This window comes from Malania oleifera, chromosome 10, assembly GCF_029873635.1.
Source record: "Malania oleifera isolate guangnan ecotype guangnan chromosome 10, ASM2987363v1, whole genome shotgun sequence".
Lineage (NCBI taxonomy): Eukaryota > Viridiplantae > Streptophyta > Magnoliopsida > Santalales > Ximeniaceae > Malania > Malania oleifera.
Genome location: NC_080426.1, coordinates 33,688,604 through 33,707,167, shown reverse-complemented (window position 1 = coordinate 33,707,167; position 18,564 = coordinate 33,688,604). Strand labels below are relative to the sequence as shown.

General features: G+C 38.3%; 1 protein-coding gene across 4 annotated transcripts in view; it reads left to right on the top strand.

The window, feature by feature from the left end:
- LOC131166983 (protein VASCULAR ASSOCIATED DEATH 1, chloroplastic) overlaps positions 1 to 18,564 on the top strand; it is a 58,826-nt gene that overhangs the window by 29,885 nt on the left and 10,377 nt on the right. The gene's annotated exons all lie outside the window — the stretch shown is intronic.

The following is an 18,564-nucleotide window of genomic DNA, read 5'->3' as shown; positions in this document are numbered from 1 at the left end:
GTTTGTAGAATATTATGGCAGAAGTGGTTTATATTAAGCTGGAAAGTATAATAAAACACATCTATGTTTTGTTTTCCTGGTGAAAATACTGTTGTGGATAATGTCACCGTTTAGAATTGTATGAGGTTGAAGCTATTATTAATGTTAGGGTGGAGAGTGTTTCTAGAGTAATATGGTGGAGAGTGTTTTTTCCCGCCTAGTACTTCAATTTACAGCGTAACAGTATTTTAATAAGTGAGATGGTTATGATGAATTGCTGCCTGATTTCTTACTTTTCAAATGCGTGAGAAATATGATTGGGTTACACAGAATTGGAGTTAGCTATGGGGACATTCTTGCCATATTAGTGCTGTGGCACTGTTTTCTGCTTTTATGACAGGTGCCCTGTTCGACAAGGATGCCCCTCCTGTTTCACCATGACTTTGATCTTGTCCCCATTAAACAGTGGGGATGCTTGTTTTCAGTTATGTATAGAGTTCTTTGGCTGAGATCAGCATTTAGAAAGGTATTACATGTATGGGATTGTCTCGTAAGTGTTGTCAATGTGGTAGAGAGAGAGGCAGAGGATTGGTTGTATTAACTGGTATGTTAACACTGGAAATGTTATGGGCTTGGAATGGATTGGATAGGGCATTTTAAATATTAATTCGCATATGGGCCAGTTTGGATATTCAGGAAGTTTCTACCATGGACAATAGGCATGCTTCTGTTAGCCCGGGGCATGCAGCCGAAGTACATATGGTTCATTATATCTCATTATAATCAGCTCCAAAATATGAGTATTGTGCTGAATCAAAATCTGTAGACAATTGAAAGATGTAGTCTACCTAGTAGGGTGGCATTTCGAGCTTTGCTGATGAAGGGCAATTCTAATCTTCCTAAAGGGTTGATCTGCAATCGGAGGAGTTGGCTACATCTTCTTTGAATGCTAATGGATCTGTGGGTTTGGTAGGGAGGTTTTGGTAAAGTCAGGAATTGCTCAGGAAACTCTGGGAATTAAGATGATGATTCTGCTTCCTTTGTGGTGATTTTTAGGTTATGTTTGATGTTGTGGGTGTACAAGGTAGTGATGAGCAAGGTCTTAAATTTTGAAGCTCCAAAAATATGGAATTTTCGATGTCAGTTTCAATTTCAATTTGAAAAAAACAATGGAAATTAGTAGTATAACATGGAATTCATTTGTGAAACTTTAGAAATGGTTAATAGACATAATAATGTAAGTTTTAGGACTAATATATTACAAATTAAATGCATCTATGTTGTGTATGTGGTGCAATAGTTGTAATATATTATGTGTTTTAAACATATTCGTTATATAATGTGTATTTTAACATATTCAGCTAATACAAATGAAATTCATGAATCAATATGATTGATTATACAATTAAAGATAATTTAGACATGAATGATTAAATAGAATGTTGTGGCAAGTTTAATTTTTTCATATAAATTCAAAAACCCTTGTAATAATCTTTTGTTCAATGATTATACAAATAAAGATAATTTAGACATGAATGATAAAATAAAATGTTGTGGTAAGTTTAATTTTTTCATTAATTTCAGAAACCCTCATAATAATCTTTTGTTCAACAAAAAAAAGAGAAGAAGATGAATTTACATTGAAGTTTCACTTGGCGTTTAAATCTTACATTTGAATTCTAAGGAAATTTCATTCTATCATTAAAATCTTGGCAAGTTTTGCTAAAATTTTAAGATTTTGATAAAGTTCGGATATTCGTTGAAATTTTGATGGGAATCAACTGTCATTTCGAATTCGATGGTAATGGAATTTCATGGAAATTTTTGAGGGAATCAGCTGTGAAGCAGGGGCAGTTAGGTTTATTCCTGTTGGGCAGCGAGTTCAGCTGGATGTTAATGTCAAAAGAGGGATTTAATGACATGGTTTAAAATTCCACAAGTTGTAAATTTTTGCTTTCCATCATACTTGACACTATCATCTGCATTAAACTCTCTAGCTCTACGATGCACATCTGCAGTAAGCTTATAATCCATATTACTCATAGCAAGTTTTCAGCCAACTGCATGCAATTCATGAATATGATGGACAAAAGAATTAGCAGGCTTAGAAATGTGGGCATCTAGTGGCAAAGGAACATGATCAATGGGTGCATGGGGTTTCTAGTGGAATACACACTCAAAAGGACTCTTCCCCTTAAACCTATTCACATAACTATTATAAGAAAACTCAACAGTTGGTAGCACCAAGTCCCAATTCCCTGTTTTCCTCCCGCAAGGGCCACAGCACACCTAAGTAGGTCACCAAGACTAAGATTCACAACCTCAGTTTGACCATCAATTTGGTGGTGGCATGTGAGTCACACGCATTTTCCAAAGTGTCTTCCTAAAGTAGCTGGTGAACTTGATATCGGTATCAGACACTTTGGAGGTTGGCAACCTATGCAATTTGACATCTCCAAAGAATATTTTAGCCACATGAGACGCATTAGAAGTATTATTACATAGAATGAAATGAGCCATCATGTAGAATCTGGAAATAACAACAAATATGGAATCATGTCCTCATGTTGTTTTGGGGAGTCCAAGAGCAGAATGCATAGTTAGATCTCTCCAACGCATGTGTGGCAATGGTAGGGGGTATAAAAGCTAGTGTTATGTCTCTTGATTTGGCTAATTGATAGGTGCGACACTGAGACACTATCTTAGCAACATCCCTCTTTAAGGAAGGCCAATAAAACCTATGCTTAACTAAGGAAATGGTTTTATCCCTCCCTAGATGATAAGTTAACACTCTGGTTGCAGTTCCCAAACTAAAAGACCCTTAAAGGAAGTACGAGAATGGATAACCTAGTACCTCTAAACAAGTATCCCTCTTGGATGATGAAATCTATAAAATCTCTACAGTGGCTCTCACTCACCTCTCGAAAGATAATCCCAAAATTAGGACAAGTGGAGTACTCGTCCTTTAGACTATCAAACCCAATGGCCTTGGCTCTAAAGATATGGAGAATAACTGCTACCTTACTAAGGCTATCAACCACTTTGTTTTCAACAATGGAACGATGCTTTAGAACAAAAGTGCACTCGTTGGGGAGCTTTGCCCAATCAACATGCTTCGCACTCAACTTCTTTTGCGAGCTCAGATATCACAAAGCAAGGTTGTTAGAGAAGAGTACAAACTTTTGGGGTAACAAGTAGTATGTCCAATGTTGGAGAGATCTCACTACACCATAAAACTCTTTATCATATGTGCTATATATCTACTTAGCATCTGAGAGTTTTTCACTGAAAAATGCTATAGGATGTCCCTCCTGACTAAGGACCCCACATACCTATCCTAGAGGCATCACAAGCCACCTAAAAAAAACTCCAGTAAAAGTTTGGATGCCTAAATACAGGTGCTTCAGTCATCTTTTGTTTGACCTCTCTAAAAGCTATAGTAGCTGATGCTTAGGCCACTCTCTAATGGCTCTAACTTTTTTGAATCAGTGGATATTCCCTATACAGAGATCACAAAACCAAAAAGAGCATTCTAGACTGTAAAAAGCTGCACTTTGAGTTAGCAAATAACTTTGCTTCCCTTAAGGTGGCAAAGGCCTCATGAATAGGGGTGAGCTTAATTTGGTTAAAATCGAATTAATCGAGTAAATTCGGCCGGTTCGGTTCGGTTTGATTAAAAATTTATTTGGTTACGTTTGGTTTTCATTTTTGTTGAATTTTGATTTTCAATTTTTGGTTTGGTAACCAAATAATAAATAATTATATATATTTTATATATTATATATATATATATTATAATTATATATATTTTTATATATTATATATATTATTTACATTTTATGTATATTAAAATATTAAATCGGTTTAAATCGGCTAACTGAAATTTGGTTTGGTCGGTTTTGAGTTTAGTTAATATGGGATTTCGGTTTGGTTCGGTTAATGAGATTTTTTAACTGAAAATTTTCGGTTAATTAACCGAACCGACCAAATGCTCACCCCTACTCATGAAGATGTATCAAGTGCTTTTAGAACTTTCCTTTGAACGGCTGCAGGACATGTGTTATAACCCTCATGAAAGCCCTATGATCAAACAAGTGAATGTTTCTTTGAACTGGGACTTGACGAGCTACCTTGTTCCTCAACTTAGGATCTTTGGGAGTGGGCTTGGTAGGGGTCAATATGATATTCTCATTTTTGTGCCTAAACACATAAGTGTTTTCCCTATCATGATTGGTTACGTCATGATCAAATAACCATGGTTGCCCTAACAAGACATCTACCACATCCATTGGTAGTACATCACAGTAGACCCTATCCTTATAATCTCCCATTTGGATGGGTACAAGACACCTCTTGGTAACTTGTGGATGTGTTATGTTTACCCACTTCACCTTGAAAGGTTAAGGGTTGGCTCTCCTTTAAGTTTCAACCCTCCTAGAGCAGCCTTCGAGATCACTTTCATGCTGCCACCCCCATCAATAACTAGATTACATGTCTTGTCTCTACAACGAAAGAAAGTATGGAAAATAGTTGCCTATTTCCACTTCTCACTGTCCATGGTAGTGGATAAGACACCTAACCAAACTAACATGGCGGTCATCCTTCTCAAAATCATCTACAAACTCATCCTTATCTCCCGAGTATTCAACAATATCTACAACCTGATCCACCATCAGGCACATCATTAGTCTCACGCTCTAGAACTAAGGCTCGTTGGGGACGATAGCCAACAATATGACTTCTAGCGTGGCAACGATGAAATTGCAGATTATGCCTGAGGAATACTAGGTCCACTATAGCAAACAACACAATGTGAGTCATGTGACTCTATTTGCTTCGTAGAACTCTCTCTAGGGGTAGACTGAGGGATGGTCAGCCTAGGTTAAGGAAAGGATTTGAAATGACGTGACTTACTCACTTGAGATGAAGACCTACGAGAGCTCTTGAGGTACTTTTCAATGGCAAGAGCTTTCTGATAAGCTGTCTCTAAATACTCTAGAGAGAATAACTCAACCTCTCGCCTGACATCCTCATTAGGACTATTCACAGACCTAGCCATAGTGTGAGGTGTGACCTCAACAATATCACTCCTAATCATCGGCTCCTTGAATCGATCAATGTAGCTAGCTACAGTAGTGGTTTGTTTATGGTTCAAAAGCTCACTAAACAATTAACTCTAAGAGGAAAAAGGGATGTACTTTTCTTTCAATCGTTGTCTTATGGCTTCCCACCTGGTAACAGGAGGTTCAACCAACCATTCTAGGGTTTGTTGCACAATTCACCAATATTTCTTTGCTGGTCCTACAAGTTTCATCTTGGCAAACTCAACTTTGTCCTCACCCCGTATATAGGAATGCCTAGTCTAAAATGGAGCTGGGGTCTAGTTCCCATCGTAAGCATGCACATCCACCTTGACCTTTTTTGTAACATCTCCATAGTCCTCCCAACCTTGACTAGGGGATGTGGAGCATGCCTAGGGTTAGGTTGGTACCTTACATCATTAAACTCATTAAGATTACCTTCCTCAAACCTAGACTCTTGATTGAATTGAGGCTGGAGGATCTGAATTGGTCTACTGATCTGTTTTGGAGCCTGTTTCATATTGTTAGGTGCTAGAGGAACCCCTAGAGTAGGAAGGATACCCTAGGCTGACCCTACTAAATATGGGGACTTGTTAAGGTGCCTAATGGATGGCTCTATGCCTTCCACAACAGGGTGTTTACCTAACATCTTCAAGACTTGGTCTAATTGTTGTGTGAGGTGCTCAAACTTTTTGGTCCACGGACTCCTAAAATGTGTCTAGTTGGATAGACAAGGATTGGGTGCCATTTGGTGCAAATTTAGTGGGATTGGGGTCAATATTTTTGTTGGTAACCATGGTTAATGCAATATGGTGCAATGATGCTGAGGAAGACTAAACTTGACTATGAATGATATGATTCTAAAATTACTACAACAGACACACATGAAGCTAGAGAACATAATGCATATGAATGGATATGGTCTCACATGACATGGCAACAAGGAATGGCTATGTATGGGTATGAGCAAGGATGCAATGATGAGTTAACTAGGGGAATTTACAAGACAGCAATTTAAAAAAAAAAAAGGGTAATAAGAATCTTGGAATTATGCAATTACAAATTTTCCCTAGTCATACAAATGTTAGTCAAGAAAATGTGAGAATTTGATTACCTCACCAAAGAATTTGAGCACAAATTGAGTTTACCATCGAATTCCAATGTAGTCCAGCAATTTCTCCAAGTCCCTATTCTCAGATCCTCAAGAAATAGCCTTCAAAAAGAGCTGGAACTCAATCTGAATGCTGGCAAGGCTTCAAAACTCTGAAATTTGCTCATGCAGCCCAAGATTAGGCTGTAATATCAGGGTAAAATCCAAATTCTTGGAGCTGGAAGCAATTTCTTGCGAATCTGGGAAAAAGAGGGGAAGACTGGTCACTTACCCACACACGTGGCTGGTGCGTGGAGTGTGTGAGCCACCGTCTGGGGGCCTCCGGCATAATTTTCTGGCTGGAGGCAGATCAGGGGCTGTGTAGTTCAGTGGGGTTGGCGGTGTATCAAGGAAGCTTCAGGAAATTGGGGATTTAAAAGGGGGGGGGGGGTTTCAGCTGGGAAATTTTTAGCTGGAGTGTGAGGCTTCTCTGGTGATCAGACGGTGATGATACTTCAGGTGGGGGTGTTTTGGGGGGTGTCTGATTTTGGTGGTAAGGGAGGTGTTCAGTTTTGGTTGGTGGAAGTTAGGGTTTCATGTTCAGGGGCATGAATGCAATTTTCTGGGAAGTTGCAGATGAACTGTCTTCATTTCTCTGCAATTTTGGATGGCTGCATGGTGATCGTGGTTTGCTTTCTGATGTCAATTTGATGTAGGAAAAATATGGAAATTTATAAATAGAAGAAGAAGAAGAAGAAGAAGAAGAAGTACTAAAAGAAGTCACTAAAAAAGTACACAGGGGTCCTCCATACACCTATTTCTCCTCCATACACATATTTCCTAAACCTTCTTAAGCCTACCACCTAAATACATGTGCTGAATGAGCGGCCCTGCAACTATTGCGCCTCAAACACAACATATATGTAGATAATTTGTAATGTATTAGTCATAAAACTTACATTATTATGTCTATTAACCATTTCTAAAGTTTCATAAAAGAATTCCATGCTTTACTACTAGTTTCCATCGTTTTTCCAATTTAAATATAAATTTCCATCGAAATTTCTGTATTTTTGGAGCTTAGAAATTTTAATAGAAATTGAAATTTAAGACTGGGGGGAGTTATGCAAGACCTTGGCTTCTCTTGGGAGACTTCAACTGCATAATGTCCTCTGAGGAAAAGGAGAATGGTCTGCCAGTTTCTATATATGAAACAAAAGACATCTGCGAATGCTTTTTAACTGCAGGACTCACTGATCTGAATTCCTCAGGTTGTCGTTTAACCTGGACAAATGGAAGAGTGTGGTGTAAACTTGATCAAGTGGTTGTCAATCAAAGATGGCATCAGAATGGGTTTAATGCTCACACTGACTTTCAGTTCCCTGGTAGTATATCTGACCACTCTGTCTGCATTGTATCACTGTTTATGGAGGAACCTTTGGGAAGGAAGCCTTTTAAGTTCTTTAATATGTGGAGTACCCACCATAGATTTCAGGAAGTAATTAAGGAGGGTTGGAATGTGCAGATATGGGGCTGTGCTCAGTTCAATTTTGTGAAGAAACTGAAATTATTAAAGAGGCCATTAAAGACTATGAATGCTACTCACTTCTCGCATATATCTTCCAGAACTGAGAGAGCTGAATCTGATCTGTTGGAGTTGCAGAAGAAACTTCATGACTCTCCCTCAGATAATGATCTTCAAATGGAACTTAAGGACAAGAAACTGGAAGCTCTTAGGCTTGCTGAGGCAAATTGAATGTTTTGTTCTCAGTTGGCAAAGTTTAAATTCCTAAGGGAAGGTGATAGAGGCTCTTCATACTTTCATGGTTTACTGAGAAGGAACTTATGCAGGAACCATATTTCAACTATAACTAAAGGCAATGGGGAACAGACAAATTCCATATCACAGGTGGTTGATGAATTCCTGGAATTTTATACTAAGCTCCTGGGAACTGATTCTGTGAGGTCTGATATTAAAGATGATGTCATTACTTGCGATGCCCTACTGAAGGACTCCCATAAGCAGAATATGATCTCTCCCATATCTGATGAAGAGGTGAAGAGGGGCTCTTTTTGATATTGGAGATGATAAATCACCAGGGCCGGATGGTTAAACTGCAGGTTTCTTTAAGAAGTCATGGAATATTGTCAGCAAAGATTTCATTAATGCAGTGAAGGAATTTTTTGCTACTGGCGAACTACTGAAACAGCTAAACCACACAGTGATTGCATTGATCCCAAAATCCAGTCATGCATCAACTGTTGGGGATTATAGACCCATATCCTGTTGTAATGTTCTGTACAAAGTAATAGCCAAGATTATTGCTTCGAGAATTAAGCCTGGCCTTAATGAGATTATCAGTCCAGCTCAATCAGCATTTGTGGAGAATAGAAGTATGGTTGAAATATATATTTGGTACAAGAGTTAGCGAGGAAGTATGCAAGAAAGAGAGTATCCCCGAGATGTATTTTGAAAGTTGACCTGAAAAAAGCTTATGATTCTATATCATGGAGCTTCTTGAGACAAATGCTGGCGAAGTTAAATTTTCCAGATTTAATGATAAATTGGATCATGGAATGTGTCACCACGACCTCATATTCCATTCATTAAATGGAAGGTTTCATGGGTTCTTCAAAGGTAGAAAGGGTTTGCGTCAGGGTGATCCTCTCTCTCCAATGCTGTTAGTAATCTAGCTAGAATACTTATCAAGGATGTTAAAGAGGTTGGAGACTAACTCAGATTTTAAGTTTCATCCTAGATGTGAAGCCCTCAAAATTACCCACTTGGCCTTTGCTGATGATCTTATCCTTTTCTCATGAGGGGATTGTAAATCAGTAGGGCTGCCTTATGGAGTGTTTAAAGGAAGTCTCGAAATGCTCTGGACTGATTGCTAATTGCCTCAAGTCAAATCTATACCATGCTGGAGTAAAGGAGTTGGAGCTGGAAGGAATTTTGCAGATCACAGGGTTCAGAGTTGGGGACTTTCCACTTCGATACCTGGGAATACCGTTAGCTGCCTCCAGATTGAATTCTAGCCATTATTCCCCTCTGATCAACAGAATTGCAAAATCTGTTTAAGAGTTGGCCTGGGCACACATTATCTTATGCAGGTAAGCTGGAGATCATTAATTCCATTATCCAGGGTAGTGAATGTTTCTGGCTTGCGATACTCCCCATACCAAATAATGTCCTGGAGCACATAGTTAAGATGTGTAGAGCATTCCTTTGGGGTGGTAGAAGAAAACCTTTAGTGGCTTGGAAGGAGTTATGCTTACCAAAAGAGGAAGGTGGCCTAGGGGTCCTTGATCTAAAAGCTTGGAACATGACACTTCTTACTAAAGCCATGTGGAATGTTCAAGCTAAAAAAGATTCCTTATGGCCGAGATGGATCCACCATGTGTATTTGAGAGGTGCTAACTTGTGGGACTCTTCTTCTAATCATGAAGACTCCCCACTCTTTAAGAAAATGATAGTTATCAAGGATCATATCTTGATGAAATGTGGTAATCAGGTTGGTATGGCAGAAAGGATGATAGAAGGATGGGAATTGGAATGCAAAAGCTCGGCACAATGTTGCAATTTCTAGAGTGCTAAAGCAGATAGGGTGCTGTGGTATAATGTGGTGTGGAAAGCTGGAAGTACCCCTAAACACACTTTCACTTTGTGGCTTGGTATTAAAGGAAAGCTTCCCACTTGTGACAACTTAGTGGGGTTCGTTGAACATTGCCACCGCTTTTATCTCCTTACCCTTTTTAAACCCTTAAAAAAGTTAGAGTAAAACTCTTCCATTGTGGAAGGGCAAACCCAATTATCTCCAAGAACTCTAAAACAATTTGTTCCAAAGGGACTAAGAGAAGTGACAATGTAAGAACAAGTGAGAGCAAGTCTCTTCGCTTTTGAAGCAATGTACATGCATGTCATGGAAAGAGTCTTGTAAGGTCTATGTTTCTTGGAGCAAGTTTTTGGTATTTAATTTTTCCAAGATCGTCCACAAAAAGGCCTTAACCTTCAAGGGAGCTTTAGTTTTCCCAAATGAGGGAGCAAGGGGCAAAAGGAGAAGCATTAGGGGCATGCCAAATGATAAAAGAAAGAATTACAAGAAAAAAAACCCCAAAATAATCTTAACCCCAAACTCTTTTGTCACTCCAAGCACATTGATCAAAAAGGGCAAGCTTGTTAATCTCTCTCATTAAGGTTCCTTGCAAAATGAAAATCCTATGGAATTCCACTTTTGCAAGCGGAAGAAAGAAGAGATAGGAGAGCCATTAAAAGACGATAAACAAAACAGATGAGGATACGTGACAGCCAAAGGAGCCTCCCTAATCCAATGATCCTCCTAGAATTGGATTCTCCCCCTATGACCAACATTAAAACAAACATGAAGGAAAAACGAATGGTGAATCTAGGGCACGAACTTCCAAGTACTTAAGTTATGAGTGATATTGACCTCAGTTTTAGCATCCCACCCATTTTGAAGAAGTCCATATTTTTAGTGAATAACCTTATGGCAAAGAGAGAGAGGTTCTAAAGGGAAGCGCCGCAACCACTTCCCCACCACAGAGAAATGTTTTTGGACACCAAGTTACCAAGACCCAGACCTCCTTCCTTTTTGACCTACTCATAGTCCCCCAACTGATAAGATGGTCTCTATGCTCACCTATCCCCAACCACAAGAAGTCTCTCATCAATTTATCTAACCTATTAACCACTCATGGAATCTTGAAAAGAGAAAGGTAATACAAGGGAATGGAGGACAAACAAGCATGAGTAAGAGTGGTGCTCCCCTTCTAGAGTGAAGAAACCACCTTTCCATCCATCCAACCTCTTGAAAACTCTCTCAAAACCAAGTTCCTAAATGATTTTGCAATAGGATTACCACTTATGGGAAGACCTAAGTAGGTGATAAGCCAACTTAGAGTACCACAACTAACTAGCCTAGTGAAGGGACTTGTATTGATCCCAATACCCACGATCCCACTCCTAGAGAAGTTGATTATAAGAACAAACACTTTTTTTTTTGGAAAAATGGTGAATAACATATTGGAAAACCTCCCATATAATTTGAAAGAAAGAGAATATTGTCATGTGGAAATTTCAAATGTGATATAGGTAAGGTCCCACGTTAAATCTTTCGTCCAAGCCTCAATCAAGCCCTCTATCTATCATTCTTCTCAAATTGTCAGCCATGATTGTGAAATTAAAGGGGAGATAGGATTTCCCTGCTTTAGATCGCTATAGGCTTTGAACTATGGTTTAGCCTCCCCTTTCTCTAGAACAGACAAGGCCATAGACACATTTCCGAATCCATGTCCTCCTCCTGGCTCCAAAATCTTTTTGCCCAACATTCTATCCAAGAATGAAGAAACTCAAACTAATATGATCATAGGATTTTTTAAAATCCAATTTCAAAACCAAACCCCTTTCTTTCTTGTCATGGCATCTTTAACAACCTCATTAGCTATCAAATTAGTGCCAAAAATTTGTCTATCCCCAATGAACACACTCGGACTATGGGAAAGAGTATACACCAAGAAACTAGCCAATCTCCTAGATAGCATTTTGGTTACCGAATTGATTGGTCGGAAAGCTTTGACTCTAGGAGCAATATCTTTTTTGGGGACCAAGGTAATAAAAGTGGAATTAATCCTCCTACCACAATCCCATTGTGAAAAAACTCTTTTTTTTTTTTTTTTTTTGAGAAAATCATCCTTCAAAAAGTTCCACCCATCTTGAAAGAAAGCCAAAGTCCCACCATTAGGCCTGGGAGCCCTCCTTCTATCTAGATTGAACACAGCCTGTCTTGTCTCTTCCTCCTCAAAAGGCCTCTATTCACTTAGCTTTCTTATTGGGAATAGGGCACCAATCGAACCCTTCGATCATAGCGCTACCTACATCCTCTATATAAAAAAAAAGAACTTTTGTGAAAATCATTAATCATTCTAGCAATGCAGTCAAGATCCCTTGAAATCATGTCCCTTTCACCTCCAATTCTTTAGTACAATTCCTCCTCCCACTTGCCACTCGATGAAAGAATCTTGTGTTGCAGCCTTTCCTTTTTTTTTTTTTAATGACCAAATATACTTAAATGTTTGATAAGAGGGTTTTTTTTTTTTTTTTGCTGAGCAAAAAGGTGGGTAGGGGGTGACCAACGTTGCAACCCCCCCTAGGCGTTACCATAAGGGCTCCCCCTTGCTATTGAATGTCTATGTTGAGCCATAGCTACCTAGAAAGAAGACTGGGACCATTACCATAGCATCATTGAAGCGCTAGAGGTCTAGAGTCCCTCAGTATGTTCCAAGGTCAAGCTATACTTTCGTAAGTGGTTTCAAATTACGTTTGACTTGAACCCATGACCTTGGAGATGTGGAATATCAGCCTATACCACTAGGCTACCACCTTGGTGGTGGAGAGGAATTCATATCCTACACCATAACACATTTGAAAATGAGAGTTTGAAGATTGAGTACTTGATATTTGTTGTTGCTAGGGAACCCCTTTGGAGGTTAGAGGTACTACCTATGAGGTGTCTCTTGCCATAGGAGATTTGTCCATCTTGGAGGCTGTTCCACACTGGCTTTCTAGTGAGTTACCAGCCATTAATGATATAGCATGCTAGGGATTTGATTCTTGGATCTTGTTACCTAATCTTCCTTATTATAGGTTGAACCCTAAGGAGCGTGATGAGTTGAATAAGGCAGCAGGAGAGCTTTCAGAGATGAGTCATAGCCTTAGTCCTTGTGCTATGCCAACCCTTTTAACCCCCATGAATGATGTATTTTTGAGAAAATGCATAGATTATCATTGAGTGTAGGTTCTAGACCTAGATTTAAGGACATGCTTGATATGTTAGCGGGCGTATTTAATACACCCAGATTGATTTGCACAATGTATACTGCCAAATTACAATTAGGCTAGGGGATGAGTGGAAAATTGCATTTTAGAATTAAGACCTAGGATGGCTTATTTGTGCTATGGGCCCTTTTAACCCCTAAAAAAGATGTGTCTTTGAGAAAACACAAACATTATCATTGAGTATAGGTTCAATACCTTGACTTGAGGACATGCTTGATATGTTAGTAGGTTGTAGTTAGTACTCCATTGATTTATGCAATGCATATTGCCATATTACAATTAGGCTAGGGGATAAGCAGAAAATTGCATTTAAGTCCCAAAATGGTTTATTTGAGTGTTCAAGTCTTGTCCTTTAGAATTTCTAAAGGCCCTAACTCTCTTATTGGTGATATGGCTCATGTATTATGGCCATTGGAATCCACTAGTTGTCTTTTTTGGTTCATATTGATCTATAGTAGAACTAGGGAAGAGCACTTAGTTAATCTCTATTAGGTTTTTGTTACTCTGAGAGAAGCTCAATTGCATGCTTACCCCAAGAAGTGCACCTTTGTGCAACCTAGTCCTTTCTTGGTTTTGTGGGGTTTTATGCAGCTAATCTTGATAAGATTAGAGCCTTTAGGAAGTGGACTGTGCCTAGTACTATTTTGAAGTTTGTGGCTTTCATGGCTTAGGTACTTTTTAAGTTTTTATAGGCAACTCATCAGGGGTTTTGACACCCTTATGGATCCTATCATTGGTTGCCTTATGAAAGAAGAGTTTCAATTGAATGCCAAATGTTTTAGAGAGTTTAAGCAAAAAAATGACTTAAAACATAGTGGTTGGGTACTCTTGACTTAATAAAGTCTTAATTATTTCTATTCATACCTCAAATGTAGGTGTATGTGGAGTTTTGAGTCATGAGGAACACCTTAGAGCATTTTTCAGTGATAATCTATCCAAGGAAAAACAAAAAAATAAAACGTATTGTTAAGATATAGATAAAACAGAATACCTCATCAATCACAATGATAAGTCTCTCCCTCTATTCATAATATATGTAAAGTAAATTCCAATGACTATAATACCCTTACTAACTCATACTTATTAACATAACACTAATACACTAATGATGCTAAATGACTAAAATAACCATTAACACACCCCCTCGAGCTGGAGCGTAGATATCATATGCTCCTAGCTTGTTACAAATGATTTTAACATGAGCACCCTCGAAAGCTTTAGTAAACAAGTCAGCAAACTGAACATCAGACTTCACATAAGTGGTTGTAATGAGCTTCTACGTAAGTTTATCCAAGACAAAGTGACAATGAACTTCAATGTGTTTTGTTTGCTCATGGAAGACTGGGTTGGAGGCAATATGAATAGTAGCTTGATTTCCACACATATACTCCATAGACCAAGAATATGGAAAATATAGTTCTTTCAACATGTTTTTCAACCAAACAAGTTTACATGTAATGTGAGCCATGGCCTTATACTCTAACTCAACGCTTGACTTCGCCACTACACTTTGTTTCTTACTCTTCGAGGAAACCAAATTACCACCAACAAAGATATAGTACCGGATTGTGGATCCTCTGTCTGAAAGTGATTCGACCGAATTTACACCTGGATATCCCTGAAAATAAGTGTGACCTTGATCTCGATATCAGGGACCTCTCTTAGGTGCACCGTTGTGATATCTTGAGATGAAAATTACTGCAGTCCAATGGACTGTCCTTGGAGAATCCAGAAACTAACTCATTACACTTGTTGCAAAGATGTATCCGGTTGAGTGACTTTGAGATAATTCAACTTCCCAACAAGTCTTCGGTACCGTTTTGCATTAGGTAACAAAGCACCCATATTCAACACTTGTTAGGATCCATGGGTGTATCAATATGTTTGGATCCCAACAGTCTAGTCTCATCCAAAAGATTGGGAATATACTTCCTTTTGAAAAAATGGTTCCATTATGAGATTTGGATACTTCTATATCAAGAAGTACTTCAATGGTCCCAAAATATTTTGCTTGAAACTTAGTTTGTAGAAAAAATTATAGGTCTTGAATGCCTTCATCATCATCACCGATAATCACAATATTATCCACATGCACAATAAGTAGAATCCTACCAATGGAGCATAACGATAAAACACTCAGTGATCCATTGGCTTCATTAAGTAAAACTCAAGCACTACAACATTGAATTGACAAATCCATGCTTTAGGAGATTTTGAACCATATAAGGACTTCTTGAGTTGACAAGTTAAACCTGATGACTCTTGAGCAACAAACATAGGTGGTTGCTCCATGTAGACCTCCTCAAGCAGGAAGGCATTCTTCACATCTAACTAATGTAGAGGTCAGTGACAAGTGGTGCCAAGGAGATGAATAAATGTACTAAGGTAAGTTTTGCGACTAAAGAGAATGTGTTTGAATAATCCTACCTGAGTATATCTGCTAGCAACAAGACGTGCCTTTAGAGGAGCCACAAAACCTTTTGGGTTGATTTACACAGTATAGAACCAATGACAACTAACCACATATTTATTAGGAGGAAGACATACCATTTCTTAAGTATCATGTTCCTATAATGCACTCATCTCTTCAACCATTGCATTCCTCCACCCAGAATGGGCTCGGGCTTCACAAATAGGTTTATGAAGAGCAATAGAGGATAAAGTAGTTACAAAATAATAATAGGAGGCGAAAAGAAGTCATACTAAACAAATTTGGAGATGGAATGTTGTGTGTGTGTGCATTTACCTTTTTGGTTAGCAATGGGAGGATCAACATCGTGGGAAATATGATCATTAGCCGAGGAAATCAAAGGCATAGCAATAGAAGTTGGAGGGGATTCTTTTCCTTGGAGCTGTCATCGTGAATACACCTACAAATTAGAACGATCAAGTTGTTGAGGACTCAAACTACATGGTGACACATATGGATGACTGGGTAAAGACGACAAATTAGAATCTTGAAGATTAGATAGAGGAAGAGACTCATTAAGGTTAGAAGCACTCAAGGACTGAGAGTAGTATGGCGTAGACTCAAAGAAGGCAACATTGATGAAGAAAAAAAACCAATGCATAGTAGGACTATAACAATGGTTTCCCTTTTGAATACATGATTAGCTCGGAAAGACACATTTTATAGCATGAGGATCCAATTTATCCACCTCGGGAGTTAGATGATGAATAAAGGACATGCTCATGAGGAGGTAAAGAGAATAGAGGAGCATTAAGAAAGAATGGAATAGGACATTTTACCACCAAGAACAGCAGTCTTCTTTCGTCAAACAGGGAATTTTACCAACCAGCCTTGATATTATGTTATGTTATCATTTTACCTAAAAGCTTAAGCTGTTAGGTTGTGGGACAACAATGTATATCAAACTTTAACACTCTCCAACAAGTGTAGCCCGACAACACGTGGAGAGATAAATGATCAATAAATAACATCCATTAAATTGAATAAAATAATTTTTAAACACCACACAATGAATGTAGGCAACAACTAGAACCCATGACCTCATGGTAACCAACTTTGATACCATGTTAAGATGTTAGGTAAAATGGAAGACCTTATCACAATGATAGGTCTCTCCCTTTATTTATAATCTATGTCAAGTACATTCTAATGACCATAATACCCTTACTAACTCACACTTACTAACATACACTAACACACTGATAAAGCTAAATGACTAAAATAACCATTAATGCATATGACGAAGCATTTTGTGATATGGTGTGATCCCTCCATCGTAGAAATATTACCTTCTTGGGGAATTTGTACTCTATTTTGACTTCCTTTGGATATTTGAATTCATGAAAAAATTGAGCGTTTATTATGTTTGTTGGGTAGAGTTCCATAATAATTACACCTTTGTTCTCAAAAATTGTTTCGATGTTGACAGTAAGGCAGCTGATGGCCCAAGTAAAGTTGTCATTCTTCATTTCGCAAGTGCACATGCTATTCAATTTGAGCGCTTGTAGGATGATGGTTCTACATGTCTTAATTTTGGTCTCATTTTTTATGAGGTGAATGAGGTTAATCATAGAGTATGTTGGTTTTTTACCAACGGGGTTTACCTATTCAAGGGCACACTAAGTTATGCATCCTCGCATTTAAGAATTTCCTAGTTTGTGGGAGTTATATGCAGGTGGATTAGATGGTCACAGGAGCTGATTTTGCCCTTCATTGAAGAGGGATATAGCTAGGTAGTCTCTCATTGACCCCTTAGCTTAGCTAAATAGTCAATCTAGGAATGAGAACACTACCTATGCTGCACATTGGAGATACCTGAATATGGATTTTGTTTTTGGATTCTCTTTGAATCAGTCCGTGGACATGATTCCATCTTTGTTCATTGTTTTTTCAAAATTCTACATTTTGTCTCATGTAGTAATACTTCAGTTGCATCACATGTGGCTAGGTGGTTAACACTTCTTGCTGTTGTCTTCTTGTACTTTTGCATGTTCTGCAGTCCCTAGGTACCACTCATTTCTATGCCACAGAGATGCTAGTCTGTACGATGAGTTTGTTGGTCAACTTGGTCCTTTTCTGATGTTTTTTGGTGCGTTAAATTGAAAAACTTAGCTTTTTCTATAAGTAGAAGAAAAACTTTATTTTGCATGTTTAGTTATTTAGTGGTTAATGTGTACTCTTAGGGTGTATAGATATTGGGTATTGGTGTTGTGGGACTTAAGTTGACTATTTGAAATCAATCCAAACTTCCCTTAAGTGTGTCTTTCTCTCGACTGTCTACATATTCATCTTTTCTTCTTTCCCCTTTATTGTTGTTTCTTCTTCTTCTTCTCCTCTCTCTCTCTCTCTCTCTCCACACACACACACACACACACACACACACACAGCTGTACTGCATCACTAGCTCTTCTAACATATGTTTCAAACAAATCCACTCATGAACATCATGCACTGTGCTTCTTTACTTTGACTAGGGAAGACAATTATCCTTGTTTTCCTTGGTCCACCCTAGGCCCTACTCTGAATGAGGAAATCTTGGGGAATTTAAATGGGGATTGGGGTAGAGATGGGGGACAAAATCCCCACAACCATGAATAGGGCGGTGAAGGTGACAACTCTCCCTTTTTCACCCCTCCACCATGCGCACACAAGCAGGTGCTTTCAGCTAAAAACTGGAAGAAACAGAAAATTAGCAATGTGTTCTCGTCATTATCGCCTATTTATTCACTCCATTGCAATGAAAACAGTAAATACAAAATAATAATAACAATAATTATAATGATAATGATAATAATAATACCAAACCACCCCTTGATTGCTGCAAAGGTGTTTGGTGAACATCCTTATGCTTATCTATTTGGATACAGAACACCCAACAGTTTAGTATTGCATGTGTCATAGACATACTAGAAGCATTTTAAAAAAGGGACGATACATGTTGGATTTTATTTTTTTGATTGTTGAAGAAATATATTAAGAAAGAGAATTGAGAGAAGTACAACCTAGGAGAGGACAAGTGATCCTCGTAGCAGGAAAAAAAAAAAAAAAAGAAAAGAAAGAAAGAGAAAATTTTTTTTTAAAGGGGAAATAT